The 24,201-nt window shown below is 37.1% G+C and overlaps 2 long non-coding RNA genes across 6 annotated transcripts in view; one reads left to right on the plus strand and one right to left on the minus strand.

The window, feature by feature from the left end:
- Positions 1 to 14,723, minus strand: part of LOC136247156 (uncharacterized) — a 17,502-nt gene extending 2,779 nt beyond the window's left edge. For 2 of the 3 annotated variants that reach the window (XR_010697126.1, XR_010697124.1), the window contains exons 1-4: positions 14,608 to 14,723; positions 5,996 to 6,114; positions 1,086 to 1,197; positions 812 to 1,027 (exon numbers count right to left, since the gene is read on the minus strand). This is a non-coding gene — a long non-coding RNA (uncharacterized lncRNA). The remainder of the gene's footprint in view (positions 1 to 811; positions 1,028 to 1,085; positions 1,198 to 5,995; positions 6,115 to 14,607) is intronic. The other variant, XR_010697125.1, reaches the window with a different exon arrangement.
- An 11-nt stretch (positions 14,724 to 14,734) lies between these two features.
- Positions 14,735 to 24,201, plus strand: part of LOC136247157 (uncharacterized) — a 56,111-nt gene continuing 46,644 nt past the window's right edge. For all 3 annotated transcript variants that reach the window (XR_010697127.1, XR_010697129.1, XR_010697128.1), the window contains exons 1-2: positions 14,735 to 14,872; positions 19,318 to 19,420. This is a non-coding gene — a long non-coding RNA (uncharacterized lncRNA). The remainder of the gene's footprint in view (positions 14,873 to 19,317; positions 19,421 to 24,201) is intronic.

A 24,201-nucleotide genomic window follows, 5' to 3' on the forward strand; every position in this document is an offset into this window, starting at 1 on the left:
TTTTTCCACCTATTTTTCTTTCCAGCAATTCTTTTATTTTTCACCTATTATGCTCCATATTTTGCTCAAGAATTATAAATTTTGCTCAGCACTGATCTTTGTTAATCCAATTGCAAAGCTACAGTTTCGCCTTAAAGTGACTGTTCTATTAGAGTATCTCAATCAGCAATTCTAATATGTAAAGCAAGAAGCTAGCTAATATTGCTTAACATCTGTGACTGTTTTATTAGGGTATCTCGATTGTCACTTGTTGCTCCTGTAACAATTAGCTATGCATTGTCGATATTTTAGCGCGTCTGACTGTTCTATTAGAGTATCTCGATCTTTTGTGCAATTTTTATGTCCACTTCACAAAAATTGCACCTAATATGCCAGCATTTTGCTCATTGCAATTTACCCATCGATTATGTCAAAAATTTTGCGGGCAAAATCAACGGATCTTTAGTGATGGCCATACATCTAGCGAAGCCATATGCAGACAAGTATGTGTGTGAAGTACTCACCTGCTTTATAATAATTTGTTTATTATTGGGTTACTTCCATTCTTACTTTGTAGTACAATTGTCATTTTATTATTATGCTGCTTAGAAAACTTTTGGTAATAACTGGGATGTTGATGTACATGTGAATGATAACACACTCATCTCTTAGTGAGTTTTAGATATTTAGGTATTTTACTCAATACCATATCATTCTAAATGTAATCCCATTACAACATTCATGTGATCATAGATTCCACATGCACATAGGTGAACAGTTATCAAAATCTGGCCTGACCAGAAGAGGTTGGATATGTTCACGTGAGCCATACCTTTAATTGCATTCTTTGATTTGGTAATTCATGTGATGCTCAATTGTTGCAATGCAAAACTGAAAAACAGTCAGGATTATTAGATATTTGATCGTCCTTCACGTAAGCTTCAAGCTAGGCAGTATAATTTGCTTTGTAATTGACACTTGAATTCTGGGTGGAACTAATAAGTTGCGGTTTGGTGTACACTACTTCACCAGTCTCTACATACGTATTCTATTAATAAAACAATGATGATTCATTGAGTTATATATACTGAGATCAATGTACTAACCTACTCTGCAACAGTTGAATTTTGTGCAATTTGTTTCAATGGTAATTAAAGTGCGTCCAACCTCCTCTGTAGTCTGACAGTGTCAAATTCAAACCCAAATACAATAGATTAGCTAGGAGAGAATAAAACAGATAATTATTCAGTGATTGTCAAGATCATGGCATGTTTCAAATTTTTGAAAAATTCATAACTGCATGTTTGACCTTAAATTTTGGTCATTGCTATGGTATACTAGGGGTGTGTGATATTGAAATTTTATTAACGTACCTCATTATCACGATACTTGACTACACACGCAAATACTAATATTACATAATGTTAATATCTCTATAAATTATCACTGTGTCATTCATTATTCCATTGTGCATGCTTTATCAAGACACATGGTAGTGTGTCGTGTGGCCAAAGAAGCCGGTGCACAACACCGTGAGTATATTAACAGGAAGAAAGAAAACACGATTTTCGCACCCCCTTAGCTGTGCTAGCTGCCTTAACAAAACAAAACGATTTTTGTCGTGGACATGCCCATGCACTAACTTCAATATTTTACACACCAACTTTGAGCAAAATTGCTTCAAGCGTTCCTGAGATATATGCAACTTAAAAAATTAGCTTAGTTTCTTTGTTTTATTTTCTTTCTTTTTTCTTTGTCTTTTCGTAAATTTACAAAAACTGCCATAAAACGCGAACTCCATATCTGATTACAGATGCAACAATATTTTATATCGGTATATTGCGTATCGTATCATTTTACAACAATATTGCTGTATCCATACAAACCCAAACCGTATTGATATATCGCGTATTGTGATATATCGACATATTGTGGCTTATTGATATGGCTGACAATCAAATTAGGTCAAGTGTTGAAGCTCAAACCTTTTGTGGTTTGAAAGAAATCGAGCTAAAACCACGAAGATATAACGAAAAAACCAATAGTGTGTAACAATCACGCAATTGAGATTAGCTAATAAAAAAACAAAATTGCTATTGTTTCGGCAGCAGGAAATATGTTGCCAGGGCTATTGTTCCAGCAGTCCACTAGATTTCTCACTATCAAGCACATTAGTTGTATGCTATGCCCAAGTGTTCAACTTTAGGGCATGCGTCTAGTAGGTTGCCTCAAGTATTCGATTTTAGGGAACACATCTAGTAGGTTGTCCCAAGCATTCAACTTTAGGGAATGAATCTAGTAGGTTGCCTCGAGTATTCAACTGTAGAGGATGCGAAAAGTAGTTTTAGTGTTAGAGTAGGGTCGGGTTCAGCTTTTGTTTCTTCTTCACCTTCAATATATATTAGCTATATAGAAATTACTCCACTCAGAGATATGTAAGATAGAAACTAAGGGAAATGGGTAGCTGGAAACTACGTAGTACAATGGTTAGGACTCTGGGTACAAGCACTGGAGGTCCTGGGTTCAATTATCACTCGAGGTATTTTGTATTTTTTTTTGAGGACCTTTTTGTCTAAGTTTCCGTTTGAGGACCTGTTTTATTTTTATTCACATCACTGCCAGAACAATAGCAACAGCTACTTGCCACGCCTATCAGAAAAACTGCTTGGAGTAATCCTTTGAAAATTGCTGTACAGATGGAGTAATCATCTTAGAAAGGTTCTTCAGTGGTGTAGAAGAATCAGACTTAAAGCCACGGAGTTATAACAAGAAATTCAACTTGGTGTAGCAAGTGCAACATCAAGATACTCTAATAGATCACTCATCCTAATAGAGCAGTCACCCTGAAGAGAATTCAAGAGATCAGCTAAACAAAAAAAACCATAAAGAGATCAGCTACAAACAAATCACCCTGTAGAGCATTCAGCTATAAACAAATCACCCTGTAGAGAGATCAGCTAGAAGAAGTTACCTTGTAGATACGGTACAGTCCAAGCGCAACGTTGTACTCGCTCGTACACACAACTTTGCTCGATATTAAAAAAATAGCTAATTAAGGGGCGTGGCAACTGTTTTGCTCACGATTTTCATGAACAAAACAGCTGCCACATAGTCTCGCAAGCGAAACATTTGCCACGCCCCTCAATTAGTGATTTTTAAAATCTCGAGCAAATTTGCATGTGCGAGCGAGTGTGACGTTGCACTTGGGAGGTATGTACCATAGTTCAGCTACAAAAAACCCATCATGTAGAGAGTTCAGCTGCAAACAAATCACCCTGTAGAGAATTCAGCCACGAAAAGATCACCTTGTAGAGAGTTCAGCTAGAAGAAGTTACCTTGTAGAGAATTCAGCTACAAAGAAACCACCTTGTAGAGAGTTCAGCTACAAACAAAATCACCCCGTAGAGAGTTCAGTCACAAACAAATCACCCTGTAGAGAGTTCAGGTACAAACAGATAACCCTGCAGAGAGTTCAGCTAGAAACAAGTCACCCTGTAGAGAGAATCCTGTACAGAGTTCATCTACAAGCAAATCACCCTGTAGAGACTTCAATTACATTTCAAGTCACCCAGTAGACAGATCAGCTGTAAACAAGTTATCCGTAGGGAATAATTTACACGTAATAAATACATGTATTACATAAATAATTTGTACATTTATGGATAAAATCAGAACTAGTTAAAGTATTTAAAATCTGTTTCATCTTTTTCTTCTTCAATAACGATAACTCAGGTGAATTTTGTGCCACTTACAGTCTCTTTGAGGGCCGCACTCTTTTATTTTTTACAGCATGGCTGTTATGGATTAGATAGGTATATCTGGAAGCTATAGTATCATGACAATAAATGTATTCGTTAGAATTAAACTGGAATTGTAAAATGTTCTCATTTCACGTTGGCCACATGTAGTTTCCAGAAGTTTACCATTATCACAATAATGCAATAATGAAAATTTCGCAGCAAAAACAATGGCTTTTCACAATAATCAATTATTCACAATAATTGCATAGCACTATGGTATACATGTTCTACATATTATTGTATGTGGCTGTAGTATTATGGTGATTGATGTACCCTTGAGAGTGCCCTTAATCTACATGAAAGAAAAAAGCCATTCTTTCTTCAACACAGACAAAAAAAAAACAGTTTTACTGAAAACTAACTATGTACATTCCCTTTCAAATGTGAAATCCAGTCACATGCATATTAATAACATACATGACTACCCAAAAATTCTAACTATGTAATACTACCAAACAATCAGCAAGAATCAAACTCTAATATCACTAACATTACCTCATTGTACATCTTATATAATGCCACTTGTTACATTACATTGTGGGTTTCAGTTAAAAACTGTGCTATCTCAATAAGGACCGTTGAGAAAAACCCTGATTTATATAATACAGGAAGTTGGCAGGATCTTAACATACAACGGAATAAAATTAATGTGGTGATGTTGAAGACATGTTATTTCACAGCCTGGAGACAATTACCAGAAATTTACGAAGGAAATGTATGTGACTGCTGAACGAAAACTCAACTAGTTTGCATTTTGAGATAAATTACATTGAAATAGAAAAATGCATGCTACAAAACGCTTCAGTGAACAATTGCAATGAAACAATGCTTGAACAAAAATATAATAAATTTTCTTCATGGACAGTAAAAATATCTTTGTTTTGTTTCAATACCATGAAGCAAGCATGAGCAATGTGTGTTTGTTCACATTGCAGTAAAATGTAACATCATTCCGTTTCATAGCTTGAACAGCCTTCTTGCTTTAAAATACGAATGGACACTGGATATAGGCTAACAACTGTACCTCCCAGTTTATGGTAAACACAATGAGACAAGTCCCTACATAGCCTGTTGACCTCTTGACTTATGATTGATTAAATATAGGCACTGTACAAATTGATTGTTTTGCTCTTCCTGTTGTTTATTGTTATAACTACTTTGTATTCATCTGAAATTTTAATAGCTCATTGGTTTTTACTCTAGACAACAAAGAAGTCACAAAGTTCAAGAAAAATTACACACAAGTTGGGGTTTTTGCTCAGTGGAATACACATACATGAAACGGCAGCATTCTGGGCTTGTATATTTATTGATGACTATACATATCCTGGTAAGGCTACACTCTAGCCATCCACTTGCTGAATACAAGTTTTGTAGTGGACAATAAGTATTAAAATAACAATCGGCTATTGGTCACTTTTCTACCTGGCCAACATTCATTTTTTTACTTTATATTTAAATGGAAAACAAGTTGATGTTGTGCTACTTCTAAAAACCAGGCGCCATGCAGCTAGCTAACTCATCTGGAATAACTATAGACAGTATATACTACTATGAATTAACCAACTATGTATTACTACTTTACAATAGGGTAGTTTGGGTTGTGCAATAATATAATTAGCTATTTCTCGTATTTCGTAATTCATGAAATATTCGTAATTCGTTCAATTACGTTGCTATGCACTGCTAAGGAAGCGTTTGTTAAATAAACCGCTTTTACCAACATATTACGCTCAAAACTATCTTCTAAACTGTTTTATAGTGTGACTAACGTGTTTTTTCCCACAAATTCTCTCGACAAAGGCTCTTCATTTCCGTTCGCGTACTTAAGGGATACGCCCCCTTTCAACTCAAAGCGATAGGCTATTCCTGGCAGTGTACGAGGCCTGCACCGTTGTTTTTCAGTTGCTAAATGCCTGAAAACCTCAAGGGGAAGGTAGTCTGAGGAAAGTCACCACACCCGTATTTCAGTCCGCCGAAAAGAAACCACCTCAGAGCAAAGTTCACCTGTGCAGAAGTTTAATACAGACTTCATTTCACTTTTACTTCTTACGTAAAAGCTGCTTTTATCGTTATTAAACGATTTTGCTCACGTGGGTGCGTACGGACAAACATAGGTAGATAGATAGGTAGGTACACACACACACTTTTACGAAAACAATTTCAGTAAACTAGGAAAAAAATGGAAAAGTTGCTATCTGTTAAACACCACTGACCATTTTTGAGCATTATTTTGACATGGCACATTTGTACATAATCTAGTTGTTGTCTGTAGTTCATCTTTGTTCTTGCCAAAGGTGGCTACATAAGTAATCAGTTCTTGTCAAAGCAGCACCTGAAATAAAAGATACAAAGTAACATACAGCAAAATTACTGTATGTGGTAACTTTCATATATTTTTGAGCATATTATATTTTTCTTTCAACAGTGAACATACTATGCAACAAAAAAAGAGAGGAAATTGCTGCATTTATGGTTACAGTACAGTCACGGGTAATCATTCAAATTCTTGAATGCCTATCCTTCTTGAGTAGGCCATAAAACCAGTCTACTTAGTCTAACAGCATGAAAGGTTTAAAGTGAACACAAAGCCCTTCATATTTAATGTTTTTATGTCACTGCAGTGTAGTTTGAGGCAGGTGGAACACTACAAGTTGTTGTAGTAACACAAGTAAGCCAGCCTGTACATTGTTCAGCTCCAGCTGTCATTACCATGTTTTTCCGCCACCAAATGCAGCAAAAGCTGTAGGCTCTATGGGCAGTTCTGGGGCATGGTGATACTGTATATTAAATTTATTAGGTCCTGTGGTAGCATTTTTGGCATATTTCTTCCCGGTGACAGAGATACAAGCCTTCAAAGAACTTGTTTCACTCAAAGAAACTACTACAAGTTTAATAAAATAATTGTCTTCACAAATAGTAAATTAAAATATCGCTTCCACAGGACCTAGATATTTTAGTTACTTAGTTACTTGTGTCGAAATTATAGGGATTAAGTAATCTGTTAGTCTGGTATTTGGCAGCATGTTTTGAAAAACATCAGCTCTATCGGCTCTATCGTGGACCACACACCCAAGAACAGTCGTTGTTCTGCAATATATACAAACAAGTACAAATAGTTGTATTACATCTGCAACACAGTTGGTGAAATTATTTATCCCTTGCTTGGTTTAGAGCAGGTTCTGTAATCTGTTCCACCCATACATTTTAAAATATACTGTAACCTTAATGACAGTTAATTACAAAGTTTACCAATGAAAGCTTTTTTTATATGACATTTCTTGTAATAAAAAAATTTACAGAGATTTTCATCTAGTTTTAGCATATGCTGTGGTGGCAAAAATACATGTATGCAGTACTGAACGTATTGTTGTCACAATGAAATCGATTTTGCATGTCATACACGGGTGATTAGGGAGTCAGGTACGAGTCTTTTTCACCTGTTATGCTCCACACTTTGCTCAACAATTATTTATTTTATTCAGCATTAATTTTCATTATTAAGTGACCATTCCTAAGAGCAAAGCTACAGTTTCACCTTGAAGTGACTGTCCTATTGCTACTATTAGAGTATCTCAATCTTTACTTGCTCTTAGCATGTGGCTGCTTAACATACATACATGTACGTGACTGTTCTATTAGGGTATCTCATCGCCACTTGCTCTTCCCACAACAATTAGCTAATATTTTATTGGATGTATCTGGTCTATTAGAGTACTCAATGTTTTGTGCAGTGTTAGTGAAACAAGAAATAGCTAAAAAGTAGTGAAACAGGACAGGTTGTGTATACCTGCAGATATACTAATCCATATACTTCAGCCTATAACCATGACTGAATTAGGGATTCAATGTCCATTACTATATCTGCAGGTATAGACAGTCTCTCTTGTTTCACTATATTCTTCAACTTTTCATTGTTTTTCTTTTTGATAACATACTTATCTATGATAGAACTTGTGCATACATGCCACACAAAACCAATGGCACCAGGCATGCCATAAAATTAATTTTATATCTGAACGTGTGCTCCAACAATCAATTACTGAGAAGCTGCGTTTCATTTTCAGCTATGTTCTACTCATATACACAATGTCACAAATGAATAACAGTACGAGAAACGTCTCTACAATCAGTCCAGTCACTACGGAAGATACAAACAATACACATGATAACTATAGTCAACACAGCCACAGAGAAGATGTATTGTGCTATCGTGAATCAACACCTTGCATGGTTAGTGAAAAGAACTAGGACACAAAGAAGGACGAAGGGAAGTCCATGATATAGTACATGTATTGTAGGTACTGCAGCTGCTTTCAGTCACATACGTATATCAAAACATACGTGACTGCCCAAAAATTCAAATTTTATTACATCTTCATGTATCAACTGTCTTCATCGCTTCATACTGGGCATTATATATAATGTTACTTGTTAAAATGTATTGTGGGTTTTGGTTTAAAAATAATAACAAACATGAAAGTGTTATCAACCAAAAGGGATCTGTGAGTTAATCCTGTAATACAGCGAGGCAACAGGATCTCGATGCTCTTGAATGACATTTTATTTCATAGCATGTGAGATTAGATCATTACACAACAGGTCTTTTCAATAGCAAATAAATGTTGTAGGACTCCAGGCTTGTGCATAAGTAATTATCCAGGTGTACCCTCTGGCCATCCTCTTGCTGGATACAAGTCGTGTAGTGTTAATTATGTGTAGCTGCATTCTCTACATGCCCTTTTATGATCATTACTTTTAATCAAAAGTTACAATAATTATAAGATGTACAAGTACAAGGAAAAATAGGAGTTTTTCTTTGGGTGCAGTTGACCTCCCTTGTTATAAACTTTTGCAACAAGTTTGCCTCAACAATCCGCAAGGAACCAATGATTCCTCATGAGGTTCCATCTCGCCCATGGGAGAAAGTAGGAGTGGATTATTTCACTGATTATTTTTGTCTTTAACTCCCTGAGACAGTAATTAACTTGTTAAAACATGGTACCAAACAAAAGATCTTGCTGATAGAAACAACTTGGTTTTTATTTGAAGTCAATAGGTGATTATTTCTTTGATCCCTTAAAATTCATATTTTTACTTGTTTACTAGCATGTGTTTGTTAACCATTTTGTAACCTAATTGTGACTGATGAACACGCGTATATTGCACAAATAGAAAGAATGACACTAGACTTAATTTTCATCTATATTATACTCCCCACTATGAGAAAAGCACCTCTGCAATCAATTTAGCCCTATGGAAAATATGGACGATTTCCATTACAAATGTAGGAAAGTCGGATCACATGATACTGTGAATTGACATTTTTAGTTATAAGCTAGTGAAGGGAAATGGAGGATGAAAATCCATGATACATGTACTGTGCATGAAAAGGCACCTATCGGCCTGAAGCGACATTGAACAGTGAAATATAAAATCCATATCCCTTGCTGTTATTGAGTTACACTTGTCTGAAGGTATAAGTAGGTCAGTAGAAAATACAAAGTTGTACTGGAAGCACTTTTGTGCTTGGTTATACCTAACTAACACTGCCAAGACAATATGAAGGTACAGTATCTGGCTTTTTTGTGAAAAGTACAAACCCTACGTAATATACAACTACATGCAGTTAGCTACTGTTCTGTATAATATATGAACTAGAGATGTACTGATCTACCAATCTACTGATCTAGTATTGGATCAGTGCCGATCTCGACCATTTGAGCAAAACCGATTTTCTGTTGAAGCCACCAATTCATGGCACCAGTCTTTCTTATCTCCATTTCTTCAAACATACTAGTTTTCTTCTATCATTTCTCTGTTCCATTTACAAAATAAGCCAAAGTATAGCGCCATTTCTTTGCCTGGTGCTCATTGTAACTACGAGAGACCATATAAATACGTGCGACTTAGTTGTTTTAATTACCCTTGAACTTACCAGAGGTCCTTGGCAGAAAACAATGTATGGTGCTACACCATATCAAATAGACTAAACTATTAGAATCTTTGCTACAACAGCCTAAAAATCATTACAGATAAGTCTTGGTAGGAGCATGCATTAAAACATTTGTGGGTGTTGTCACTGCTGAATGTCTGGTGTAATCGAGGCCACACCACCACTGATATTGACTCCAGTAATACTATAAGAACTACCTGTACAAGATCAATCATCGCATCAGATAACTTATGCCAGATCGGTACAATATCAGTAATAAATTTCCTAGGTATGTACGTATCGGTAAAGCTCAGAAAAGTTGAATGGGTACATCTTTAAAATGAACCAAATACAGTAGTAGAATGTTACATATCAGTAACTGGTTTACTAAAATTTAAAGCCAGAACTCAAACCCACAACACAAGGTAATAAATGATACTATAAATTGTTTCAGTAAGGATTTATTAAATGATGGATGAGGCCATTGTGGTAATCATAAACAGCCGCATAGAGCAGATTAGTCAATAACTTTTGGAAGGTCATAATTGCTTGACCTCAACTGTGGCTATACCAGAGCCTACAGTACAACTGAGAATTCATAACACAAAAAAGGAGAGTGTCCAATCAGTATGGCCTGTATGAATGCGTATCTTGAAGTACATAATACTTTTGATTTCTTTAGGATATCATGTCAATACAAAGTGTTAAGGAGTGTTGACAATGTTATCGGTGGACTGCTTATTGAAGCCATAACTACGAGGGTCATTGTAACTTGAGAGTTTGTAAAACACAGAATAACGGAATAAGCAAAACTCAGACAGTTATATGGTCTATTGTAATTACAAGTTTAAGGAAAAATTAGGAATTTTAAGTTTGATAAGGGATTATAGAAAAAAAGTAGGGAAACAAGGGAGATTGTCTACACCTGCAGATATACAAAGACTGAAATAGGGATTAAATAATTGCTAGTACATCTGCAGGTGTAGGTGATCTCCCTTGTTTCCCTACTTTTTTTTCTATAATCCCTAATCGAATTTAAAATTCCTATTTTTTCCTTAAACGTGTCTGTTTACTTTTTTTGTAACATTATTATGACCACGCATACTGCATCAAAAAAGCAGGATGGTGCCAGAATTAATGTTTTCGTCTGACGTGCGCCCCAGCTATCAAATACTGCTTTGAAAGTGCAGTGGCCATTATGCTTTGCTTTCAGCTACGTTCAGCCTGTTACACAGTGCTACAGACAAAAAAAAACAGCAGAAGTGCCTCTGAAACAATCTAGTTACCACAAAAAATGACGATTTGCATGCCCCCAACTATCACCTTTTTTTTCAAACTATCAATTACTTCCTCGAAAGTGTAGTAGCCATTATGCTTCGCTTTCAGCTATGCTCAGTCCGTTATACAGCGTTACAAATGAAGAACAGTGATAGAATCGTCTCTACAATCAATCCAGTCACCACAGAAAATACGGATGATTCCTGTTTACAAACATATTGTAGGAAAGCCATGCATAGTGCTACCGCGAATCGACACATTGTCAGCAAAAAGAAATGGGACACAAAGGAGGACAAAGGAAAGTCCATGATGCGTGGATTGTACATACTACAGTATGCCAAACGGCACATATTGGGATGAAACGATGTTGAACAGCGAAAAAATCAAGCCCATAACTCTAGCCGATATTGAGTTACAGTTGCCTGAAGGCAGGCGGGCGGGCGGGCAGGCAGAATATTTGGAGATGTACATCATTTCGGGTGATCCCTACTTAAACAATACTAACGTACTGTGTGATAGAACAAATTGTGACTCAATTTGGAAAAACAATCCAAATCGCACATAAGATGAATGGTTTTAATGAATTCAAGTCAGCACACCTTGCCAAGGATAGCAAGCACATGTATGAAATTCACACGAAAGATGCATCAGTCTATTAGCTTTCAGACCACTTCCAGTACTTGTACAGAGCTTCCTGTAGAGTTTCCTGCGAAATAAGATAGAAAACTGAGCAGTTGGACGAGCGAAGCAGTATGTATCATGAGTGCTGGCTTCTTAGTGGCTGGTATGTAGCAAAATCAACAGAAAAATGTCTGGCCAACATTATTGCCATCCCCCAGTATATCACTGATTCTTGCCAGCCAGGCCCAGAAACCACTATTCAAGCTCTCCACATCATCCAGAAGAGACATCTGTTAAAACCATCCACAAGTAGTTTGAGGGTCAAAACTAGTAGTACAATAGCATAGCTATCCACTGATGGTGTTAGTTTGATTTTGCCAGATGTGTGATTTAGTAAAATCTGGTCACCACATGAAATATCACTCAACACGGCTGAGAAATAATCCTTGACTGTATCCTCTTCATTAACTTGTAACATACTGTAGTCCAACTACCTCAAGCACACTTGCTTACACGATACAGTCCCTCGTGTCTAATGGAACATTTCAAAAGTTACAGCACTTTGTTTACAGTTATACGTAAAAATCCTAGAGTGTATATACAAAATTTCATGTCTTTTTTTGCTCCAGGCCTTAGAATGTTTCTTGGTACCCTTGACTACTGTTACATCACTCAAAAACTAGACTTTGTTTTTGTTTTTTTCCAATAATGTACACTCAATGTAATGTTCTCTACTGTAAAATTTAGTCTTACATTATTTGTCAAAACCAGTCACATATAATATTAATAATATACGTGACTACCCAAAAATTCCTTTACACGATGCTGTTGAAGAAGATGATCATCACCTCTTCATCCTGGATAACAGTCAAATCCTGGATAACAGTCACTTATATAGAGTCTCTTATCACAATGCATTATGGGTTTTGGTTTTAAACATAATATTATTGTGTAAGCCAAAGAGATTGCAGTACAGTATGTCGAAATCTTGATGTTAACCTGATCATTGTCACATGTAACCTGCTGAGCAAAACTCTAACCATAGTTTGCAAAACTCTGTTTTAGAGATAAATCATACAAGTTTATGAGATAAACCACATTGAAATGCACTGGGTAAAAATGCATACTATAAAATATATATTTACAATCTTTGGTAAACAGTGAAGCAATACTTGAATTGATACCAGTACATTTGCCTTTTCATGGAGGTACAAATGTGAGTTATGTGTGTTTGTTTATGTTACAGTAAAATCTAATGTTATTGTCACAGTTTGTAAGCTTGAACAGCTTTCTTACTTAATGGCATGGGAGGATAAGGCCATAAACTGTACCTTAATGAATTCCTCAGTTCATTGTGAACACAGTGAGACACGTCCTAACTACATAGCCTGCTGCACAACTGATTAAATGAACACCTGTAAACAGTCACTGTACAAAACAATTGTTTTGCTCTTCTTGCTGTCTATTGCTATATATAACTCCAAAAGTTTCACTACTGAAACTCTAACAGCTCATTATTTTTCCCTCTAGACAACAATGAAGTTATAAAATAAATAAAGGTTAGGGAAAATTCGAACTAGTCGGGTTGCTGAGATTTTGTTCAATGGGTTACATATGGCACCAAAACAATAATACCACTTTAGCATGCCCACGCAGTTATGGTCCTAGCTATGAGACTTTATAAAATCATTCATGTTGTACTGTTTAATGAAAACACAGTTCTTTCATTACAAAATTATTAACACACTTTTACATTTTATTTTACTGGCTTTTGAAGGAGCTCAGGTGAATGATGAATACAGTCAGACTAAATCAAGTCACATATATTTAAAATATACATGACTGTCTAAAAATTACAATTTCATACACATAGCCAGTTTGAACGGACTACTCCACATCATCATCCAACACACATGTAGTACACTTATATAATGTCACTTGTTACAATGCATTGTGGGTTTTGGTTTATACAAATGTTTTTCATCTATTAAGTAGGGCTAAAACGAATATGTGACCCTATTTTGGCAAACCATACATCTGGGCACATGCAAAATTTGTGGGAATTAAATTTCAGTGATTTTTTTTAAATTAATTTTTTTTTGGCATATTCTGATAAAGCAACTATTAAGCCTTCTTGCTATGAAATTTCACACACATAGCTTCTTTTATCTAGGAGATATACTGAATTATATCAGACCATGTAGTAGTTTCACAATGTGTAGGACAACAATTAACTTACAAATTGGGTGATTTGTTCATTCCCATTTTCTTGTCTTTACACAATATTACAAGTGATTTAATTGAGAAAAAGCACAAAGAACAAATGATTAAACTCTCAAGAATCTCTTTTCATTAATATTAAATTGCAAGAATGGTGATCTTTATCAACAAAGCGATTTGTCCTCACAAAAGAGTTCTCATTTTAGCTGTTTAACTAAAGACAACTCATGTGTCATAATTGAGAAGCCATCAATATCGCTGCATATTAACTTCATTAGAGGTCACAGCACTATTCAACAAGGATCAATTAATAGAGTGATTCCAGAAACTTCTGAAAATCCATGTTACTACGTAATTGCTACGCCATAATATGAGATCAACAGCTAATCAAAAGTGATGTCAAAATACATTGGAGCCTATGGAAAACAGACTTTTGTGGTTAATTTAAGGCACCCCAGTAAAGCCATACAAGAAGCCAAAAAGTGCACTGCATACTTTAGCCTTATTGAAATATGGACTATTGAAATTTGCATTTACACCGATGGAACCAAAAATTTCTTTGAATTGGACTTCTTCTAGCATCAGTGTTTGAAGAGAATTGTTCTTCACGTATCTCACCCTGAAAGTTTCCCAAGCAATCACTATGAACTCTTGTTATAAACATGCATAACCCCTCTCTCCCACCCCCGCCCATGACCACATGTCAAGTGCTACATGTACAGCGGGCACATCTATGTGTAGCTACAACACGTACGTACGTACGTACGTACGTACCAGTCATCATACATAGTAGCATTGTTTGTTAAAATATCAAAATCAACAGCTTCTCTCGCTCGCTCTTGCTCGTCTAAGTTGTCTTCTTGGCCAGGTGGCGCTTAATTAGTATACCGCAAGATTTTAAGAGGCGCTCTGCTATGTACTTTTTTTAGTGATGTAATCCATCGGATGGCTGTCAGGATGGCCGAGGAAGACGCAGATTTGTTTCAGACTCTAGATGGGGAGTTTAGTCGATCCAGAGGTGGAACTACCATCAGACTTGGTAATTCGTGATGTTTGTTTGTTGCACGTGCTTGCGACAATTTGTAACCTTGTCGATTTGTTGTGAAGGCTGTAAGCAGTACGATTGCTTCATTCGCGTTTTAGCACCGTTGGGGTTCTTAGAAGCGGAACAGTTGTCTATTTTGTTCGCGGCATTTGAACTTGGCGCGTTTGTGTTACAGCTTTCACAGACTTTTTTATAGTGGTTTACTTAGGCCACTACAATGAGATAACTTGTTTCTCATCAACTTCTCATAGAGTAACACATGCGGGCGGGCGGGTTATCTCATTATCTCATTATTGCACAAGCCATAGCATATTTGTACAAAACCAGTATTATTTTTAGGCTATTGGCAGGATGCACACCAAGCACTGGTGCACACTGAGGGTAAAATTCCAAGTGCACATAAACTTCAACTTCAGTAACATAGCATTCAAGTCTTTTGCGAAAGTTCCACCAGTCTTGGAGTCATGTACCATGCAGCAGCAGCAGACAGCAGCAGTCTTAGCACATGTAGGCTGGTCAGTCTTATTAGGGGGAGGGGCTGTGTAAGCTTGTGGCAGAAGTAGCAACACTAAAGCTACTATGTCTCTTAGATATGATGGCCCTGCACATAGGGAATGCAGGTCACGATACCAATGCTAGTGTATGGTCTAATGTACACTGTAGCACTCACTGTTGATGCCTTGGTGGTTGTTGATGCTCCAGAAAGCTCTCTAATCAGCACAGAAGTAAAAAACACTCATAAATGGTGTCTGTATCTCAATGGGATTGCAGTTTTTCATGGAAATAGTGCTTTTCTACGTGATAAACCCACTACCACAACACTCAAAAAAGCCATGCTGCCATCTCGTGCAATAATGAGTGCGCATGGGAAAAAGAAAATTTTGGTGCGGGCGGTTGATGAGAAACAAGTAATCTCATTGTAGTGGCCTTACTGTAGAAGAGAAAACATTTTAATTGTCAATTTACAGCTATGTTAGTACATCCTGGTCAGCAGAAGCTGTTTGGTGTTGATGAGGGGTCTGCAACGTAGCCTAAAATTGCTTACAGATTTAGGGATTCTACTATTAACAGATTTAGTGGCTGCCAGTAAACTAATGTTTAGTATCCTGAAGAATCTGAAGTTGTACCAGAATCTGACTAAGATGTGATAATAGCTGTATGAGATTCAGAGACCTCAACCAGAAAGTGCACTTGGAAGTGACACCTGAGGTTAACATGAGTGAGATTTGATTATGCGTGAGGTCTCGTCTTATAGAAAAATTCTTGTAAAATTGCAAAATTCACAACTTTCTTAGGCTTTAGACTCTATTTCACATTACACTCAGATTACTTACCTCATCCACGGCTGTTTCTGCTGTAGGTTCGGAAAAACCAGCTGGTTATCTTGTGATAATACTAGCGCCATAGCAACTATGCGGCTTCACGTGACAAAACAATCGCGCTCGCTAAATCACTGCATGTGAACAATGCATAGCGATTGGATAAACCTAGATTTTGAGCATATGTTATATTGTGCCTGAAGGCGTGGAGTATATTAGAAAACAAGGTGGAGTATATGAGATTTATTACCCACCCAAAACGGCCTAAATAGAGTCTAATTTCAGTTATACATCTCCATTCTTAGCCATTAGGGCACTGTTTTGTGCTTTGCCAATAAGTCTGAAGGAAATTAACTTACATGATAGCTTAGGAATTGCAATGTGTGAGATGGAAAACATGCACGAGACAACAATCTGATGCATGTGTCTCACATGTACCGGGGTTTTCAAGTCCGTTGTCCTATGTATTTTGGCGCATGCGCTTAGCAGTGCGAAAGAAATGGCAGATTCAAGTGAGATCAGGTAACTGTGTGTGCCCTATTATGATGGATGATTGTAAATGTGGTAAAACTATTACTCACTGTGTTGTTGTGACTCCTTTATCACCAGTGAATGGCCCTTTGGTTAGTAGGTTTTTAGCGCATGCGCAATTATAATAGGACAACGGACTTGAAAACCCCGGTAATGTGTGAGAGTTGAGGTGTCTGGAATTAGCTGTGTTGTGGACCCCTCGGGTATTGAATGTGTATTATAATTTGTGTATTGTATATCAAATGTTTAGCTGTACCTCTAGTAATGTGGATTAGTAAAGTATATAATATTTGTTGCTAAGTTGTAATGTACACAAATGCTATTAGACATTCACTAAATGTGACCGGATCTGCAAGAACCTCATATGTTAGTGTGAGCCTAATTTTATAGTAGAATGCAATAAACGCAATGGGTGGAGTATTTATGAAATTGTAAAAAAAAATCTGTATTTTAAAAAACACTTCTTTCACAGTGAAGGTAGGTGATAAAAGTTGGTAGCATTGTGATCCCCAAAACAGGAAGAGTTCCAAAACTTTGTTTCGTGTTAATACTCCTAAAGAGACATGATGTGAGCATTAGTCTGCCTTGTGTTGGATAAATGATTCATGATCATTATTTTTTCACATTTTTGTCTTTGCCCTGATCGTAGGAAAGGCCTGGAAGACAAAACTTATCCAGCAATGGATTCACCTGTTCATGGAGAATCCGATAGTGTAAGCTGCATCTTACTAGAGCAGAGGTGATTATACTTTAATGATCAGACAATGGTCAGACCAGCTTGGTGGTTGATCTCACATGGCTGCCAGCCAATCAGCCACAACACTATTTACCTCAAAAATATTTGGTGTACAGTGGCCTCACCTAGTTAGTTTAATCTCCTAGCAACAGAACATTGTTATTGTGTCAACAAGAGTAACAATGTAGGTGAGAACCACAGCCTACACCCAACATTGACAAATGTCAGACCAAATAAGGAAATGGATGGCAATCTTGCTAATTGGTCAGTAAACAGTTGGGGACTGTTACAATCACTACTGGTAGAGGACTGGGTTTATAATTTATGATTGTTAAATTAAGCTCCTGTAGTTTATATCTATACTGTCACTACTAATCATTTTTTCTATTGTTGCCACTTTGTAGCACTGTAACTTCAAAACTTCAAGGCTTCTAGAGCTGAAACTTTGGTTGACCATCTCTTTGGCTATCTAGATAAAGAAAATGTCGTAAAATGGAATTTAAAAAATGTGCTAACTTATGGGGTTCTTGCAGATCCAGTCACAAATGATAGTTGTTTTTGAACATGTTTGTGTTGTGTGTGTGACACATGTTAGTTTGTTTGTCGACTCTGTTTAGCTAATGGTTTTGTAAAGTTGTTAGTGTAGTTAGACTGGTAGTCTTTCAAGGTTACTCAGTCTAACTGATTATCCAGAACAGTACAAATGACTGTTCTATTAGGGTATTTTGACAAATTCACTTGTCTGAACACATTTGAACTGATACACGGCTGTTCAGATAATGGAGAACCCAGTGTATCTGTATTGAACTATGTTGTATATACAGGAAATGTTGGATGTACTCAACTCCCACTTGAATAGATTTTCAGTTTGTTTTGCCATTCATCAAGTCTTAATATTCACTAATATGGATTTGTTATATATTGAGATCAAGCTTCACACATAATCTACAATGTAATGTATCACTTTGTAGTCATCATGTATTGTTTCCTTCAGTGTTAGCAAGTTTATATTTTAGTGGCACTTCAAACTACGTTTAAAAGTTGTAGTCTTGTAAAGTATGAAATGTTTTTATTTGTTTTGTTTAACTTAACAAAATGTTTGTTTATATCCTTTACTAAAGTAATTATTTAGTGGAAAAGGAAACAAGGCATAATTCTTTTTAAACATCTCCTCTGCTTGAAAAGTTTTGTTATGTTTAAGCTAATAGGTAGAACCAACCATGCTTTTATTCATTTGACCCCTAAACCTGCAGAGAACTTTGGTGAATGCATGTTTACACAATATGGACACGCATGGTGACACTAGGTGGGGTAACTTAATTCTTACAGCCTACAAATATACATCGATTACAAGTGTGTTCACTTGGCTACTTGGAGAAGGTTAACTTTACACTGTAGCTACAGTGGCTTACTTGTTATGAAGTGATGGAACAGCAACAAGTCGCGTCTTTGTGTTTCAAAATTCTTGCCACGTGTTTAATTTTGATTGTGGGTTTACTACCATACCACATAAAACAATTAGAAGTCATACCAGAATATAGTGTTGTGGTATACTGAGGATTTCCAAATCTTTACAACATGTTTGAAATGCAAAGTGGAAAACGTGACCCAGTACGTCACTTCTTGCCTTTTACTCATGTGATGGAGTAGACCATACCAACGGTTGTGATTCAATTGAGTTGCTTGTTGATTGATTTCATGCTTGTGTGTCAGTGTTTCACTTGTCTCATGACAATTGTAAATTACATGTCATAGGCAGGCATGTGAACGCAGTGCGCTTAGGGGCTAAGTCGTTGCAAAGATTTGGAAATCCTCAGTAATAATTTGTTTTTGATTTTGTTGGTTGTTGCTAGGAGACACTTTATCAATGGTTCAAGGAGGCCAATAACTCTACCCAACATCCCAGTTGCTCCCGGCAACTACACTGAGTTTCTACAGTGTGTTGAAGCAATTGAGGTCAGACAAGAAATGTGTGTGTGTGTTGTGTTGTGTGATGTGTTCCACATATTGCAAACTATTTTATCATGTGGTATGGTAGTACTTATTAGGGGTCATGGAGGTTTGTACTTGCTCATGAAAATAATGTTGACCAGAAGCCACCTCACAATACCTTCATGTGCCTTGGTAGTATTAGTTAGGAATAACCAAGCACAGAAGTGTCTTTAGTAACACGTCCCATAGATTCCTAAAATTAAAAATTGTATTTAGTGGAATATTCTATTGACTAACTGCCTGACTACTGGCTTCAGACAAGCATAACTTGATAATAGCTAAGGTTATGGGATTGATTGTTTCACTGCTTGATGTTACTTCAGCACAACAGATACATTTTGTCATACCACAGTATGTGCTTCATGTTGTGTTATGGCTTCCTTTAGTTTGTAATGAGAATCATCGCAAGTTTTCTGTTGTGACTAAATTGATTACAGAGGTCCTTCTCGTAATGAAACAGGCTAAACAGGCTGAACAAGGCAACTTCACTATTTCACTAATTGATAGTTAGGGAACATGTTCAGATGATGACATTCTTTTTTTTTCTAATGTCAGGTAAAATGAACTGAACAAACAACAACAACAACAGACCAAATGTTAGAATCCCAATGGTGCTAAAACACGAATGAAGCAATCGGATATTAGAACAATATTTCTGTGATATGTTGATCAGTTTTTGTAACTTGGGTCTTGTTACTATTTACCACCTGTGTTAGAGAGGTAAACAATTATAAGTTTACTGTACTGATTTAGGATATTATAACCAAAACCCACAATCAGTTGTAGAATATACATGTATATAATGAATTCAGTAATCTTGACAAACAGTTCTTAATCATTATTCTGTTGTACTATACTTGTATAATTTTTGGCAAGACTTTTTGCTGAGCATCAAGTCTTTGAAATCATTACAAAGGACAGGCTCTATTGGTTCATTGTCCACTAGTATAGCAGCAGGTAAATAACCTCTGTTAATGATCTATAATATTCCACTCTGTGTGGGCAGTTCAAAAGTACTGCCACTGTCATAACTTGTATATGGCACTAATGCAGACTGCATTGAGTGCATTTTATCTTATAATGAACTGGTTCTGGCTTTGCAGACCGTAACAATACATTATACCCCCTGTAAGTTATAATGTACTAATCACAGTGCAATATATTGCACTGACCATGGTTTTGTACAGCATTGCACAATTGCTGGCAGCCGAGACCACCATCGAATGAGTGGGAAGACACTTCACAATTCACTTAAATTCTTTTTTAGCCTAACATGTAAAAGTCTATTGTGGGTCCATAATCTCACTAAACATCACCAGATCAAAGGTCAACCAAGCAGCTTATGGCAATCAAAAAAGCCAACATGGTAGCCACAGCTCTAGTCTACATATATATAATCATACTTATATACCTTATTAGTCTGATTGTATCTGAGTCTAGGTTAACCCATTAACGGCTACTGCCACCATATAGCGGCATGGCATCATAACTCACTCATAGAATAAACTTTAGCCTTGCTGTAACTTGTAAAACGCGTTTCATAGCAAGATGCTCTAGTACTGAAACGGACACGCCCATAGAGGTCCCATTTCTGAGATAACCAGATCTTTCCCAGACTAGTGTGCGTTTGTTATGTAATAGCGTAAAGTGTAACCTGTTATAATAGGAGAATTAAATCGTTCTTCAACTTAAAATCTAGTAGCTGATAACAAAGAATGTGTTATAACATTGATGGAGACAGGTAAAGTCGACAGTCAGCTGCTTTATCCCAGACATGGCATGGTGGACACGATTGCAGATACGCATGCGCAATAGCAGAAATGGGACAAATCACAAAAAACCAGCTGTGGAATAGATCACACATTAAGTAAACTGTATAGAATAGTTCTTTGGAGTGTAATACACCATAGTAAATACCTAGTAGGGATTCTGTTGTTTGTTCGGGCCGGTTTTTACCGAAGTTTAGACTTTGTTGTCTAATAACTTCGTTGCGGTTACTGTTATGTAAACAAAAATAACACAGTCGACCTCCTTAGTTTATAGCGAGCATTTAGATATATGGTTACTAAGTAGTTCTGTGTACTGGACGGTTAGTATGGTTCGATTCGGCAGTTTGGCCAGGGGTCCTGGCAAATTTGGCCGTCAATGGGTTAAACCATCTTCAACATGAGTCAACAAAACAATTGTACTTTAAATATTATTCATTGTTACATTTGATTGTGGCAGCCAGTTTTGTCTTGCCACTCGATATTAGTTAGGTTTGTTTACTTAGACCATTTTTAGTTGTATTTCTTTGAGTGAACTATCACAGGTGGTCAAATTGATCATTTATGCTGAGTGCCACATGATGATTGTGAGCCAAACAGTGAATTCAGGTTAGTGCTATAGTCCATAGCATTAGTGTTGGTCAGCGCAATATCTCAGGTGGCTGCAGTAATGTAGAGGGAACATCACCGCAACGTTCAACTTGGTAATCCACGATCAATTTTAGCGATCTGGTCTTTATAAGAGGTGTAGCTACCTTGTGATGCTATCCTGGTCCTGGTCAGTAATACATAACAGTTGTACAATGACCAAAAGGCAGGCACTGAAATTCGTACATTTGCTCTTGCCACTGGAACCATAGCCACTGACGATGTTTCTGATGGATTTAGTTGGAGAAATGGGCATTCTTGAGATCCATCTTTATCATCCAGTCTCCCTCCTGAATTAAATTCTGCACTAGTTAGATGGATACTTTCCATCTTGAAATGTTCCCAAATAACATAATAGTTTAGTTGCCTGAGGTTTATTATGGGCCTTTGGGAGCCATCTTTTTTTGGTACCAGAAACATTCTGGACAGAATCCTTGGGTTTGTGGATTGGATATAACAGAGATTGCTCTCTTCTCCAGGAGTTTGTGAATTTCTACATTCATAAGTTTAGTCTCCTTCTCTGAGAGGTAAAGTGAAGTTGGAGGACTCAACTACCTGAGCTGTTCCCAGAATTCTATTTTGTAGCCCTGAATAGTGTTTATGACCCAGGGATCTAATGTCACTTTCATCTAATTTGCCACTGCCAGGTGTAAACGACCTGATCGATGCAAGCTGTGACTTAATGATGGCTGAGCTGGGAAATTCTGTTGCACCCACTGAAGGGCTGTAGCTGTAGAGGTATTGTGTGTACTGTGTACACCGTTTCTTATTAAGTTTGCTACATGTGATACATTTGTACAATTTGTATGAATTGCAGAAACAATGCCCCATTTTGGGGGAGTCTAGAACTGAATTGTCTATGGCTATTCTCGCCCTCTGGAGGCTGGCTTCTGGAAGATCCTTTTTGGATCACCAAAAGTTTTTGGGTGTTGGTACGACTGGTATCTGAACTGCAGCTGGTATCTGCCTCTCCTGGAGCCGCTTCCGTAAGAGGAGCTCCCTTGGAAAAAACTGCTTCGATATAAACTTGGTGGTTGTATGCCTCAACACTCGAACAGCTTCAGCCCAGTCTTTGATCTTTTGCTCAATGCCTTCTCCGAATAGGCAGGGGACTGACTTCAAAGAGTCTATGTCCTTGGATAGTCCTTTAACATCTCGGTTCATCCGGTTTAAAATTTTTGTGTGTTGCACATGGCTTACATGGGCATTGCATTGCCCAAAAACAGCAGTGCTTGCTGCATGGCGGCGTCCACCAAGTCAGGGTCTGGTTCATCTTTGCCTAGCTTTTCAAATGCTGCCACAAGGGGTCCAACGGTGTCCAGATAAAAGTTCTGGAAGTGGGAGAGCTGGCTGTCTTCATCCGTGCACGGCATCCTTCTTGATGACGTCTTCACTTATGGAGTCGAGCTTGGGGCATCTCGTAGCATCACACTCTGGTACTCGGAATTTCTCTTCCCACACCTTGCAGGTTTTGTTTTCTATTGGCTTTTTTAGCCTGAAGGCCAGATTAAGGAAGGCAGTAGTTGACTCTTGGATAGGATAGGTACCGATATCCGATTGTGAAATTTCAGCCCCACTTCTTGTGATTCTAGTAAGGCCCTTTGTGGATCTGGGGCAGCTGAATGGACCGTTTTTGGGTCCTCAACACTGTTTACGTTGCTTTCTGCGGTAGTGTTCTTCAGAGTGATGGCCTTCACCAGCGTGGTGATTGTCTCCGTCATTTCTCTCACTTACCTGGATAATCTGTCAATTTGGGTTTGTACATCAGGCTGGGTTGCGGGCGTCGGTGGAATTTGCTCCTCAGACATCGTTGAAGAAACTACTAGAGTCGGTAGAGTACACTTGCAGAGCTGTCACTTAGTTTCAAGCTAGAAGAAAAAGCTGATGAGTTCACCTTTAGAAGCATTATATAGGGACTCTGTTTAACACCTTTTTCATGTTTAAATGTGACTCATCCACATTATAAACACCTTGTATGCTTATAAGAGCTGTTTTATGTCAGTGGAAAAAGAGCAATACAAAGTTGATTATGTGAATGAATTCTTCGAAATATAATCGCTGTAATTATTCTACGTATACTGAAGTGTGGAATTCTTAAATTTTCCTTACAATTGCTGTTGTCCATAAAATGAAAACTTTTTATGTTCTTGATTTGCAAAGGCAACTAAAATTGTGTGGCCTATTTCCTAGGCTTAATTGTCAAAGAAGTGGTCACTAATGTATTATTTTATAAGTGTACTTACAACTTCTGATTATGGTTTTAGTTGTTGAGGATTTGTGTATGAATCAGAGAAGGTTGGTCACTCATCTAAAAAAGTTGAAGCCATTCAA

The sequence above is a fragment of the Dysidea avara genome, chromosome 2 (assembly GCF_963678975.1).
Source record: "Dysidea avara chromosome 2, odDysAvar1.4, whole genome shotgun sequence".
In the NCBI taxonomy this organism is placed as follows: Eukaryota; Metazoa; Porifera; class Demospongiae; order Dictyoceratida; family Dysideidae; genus Dysidea; species Dysidea avara.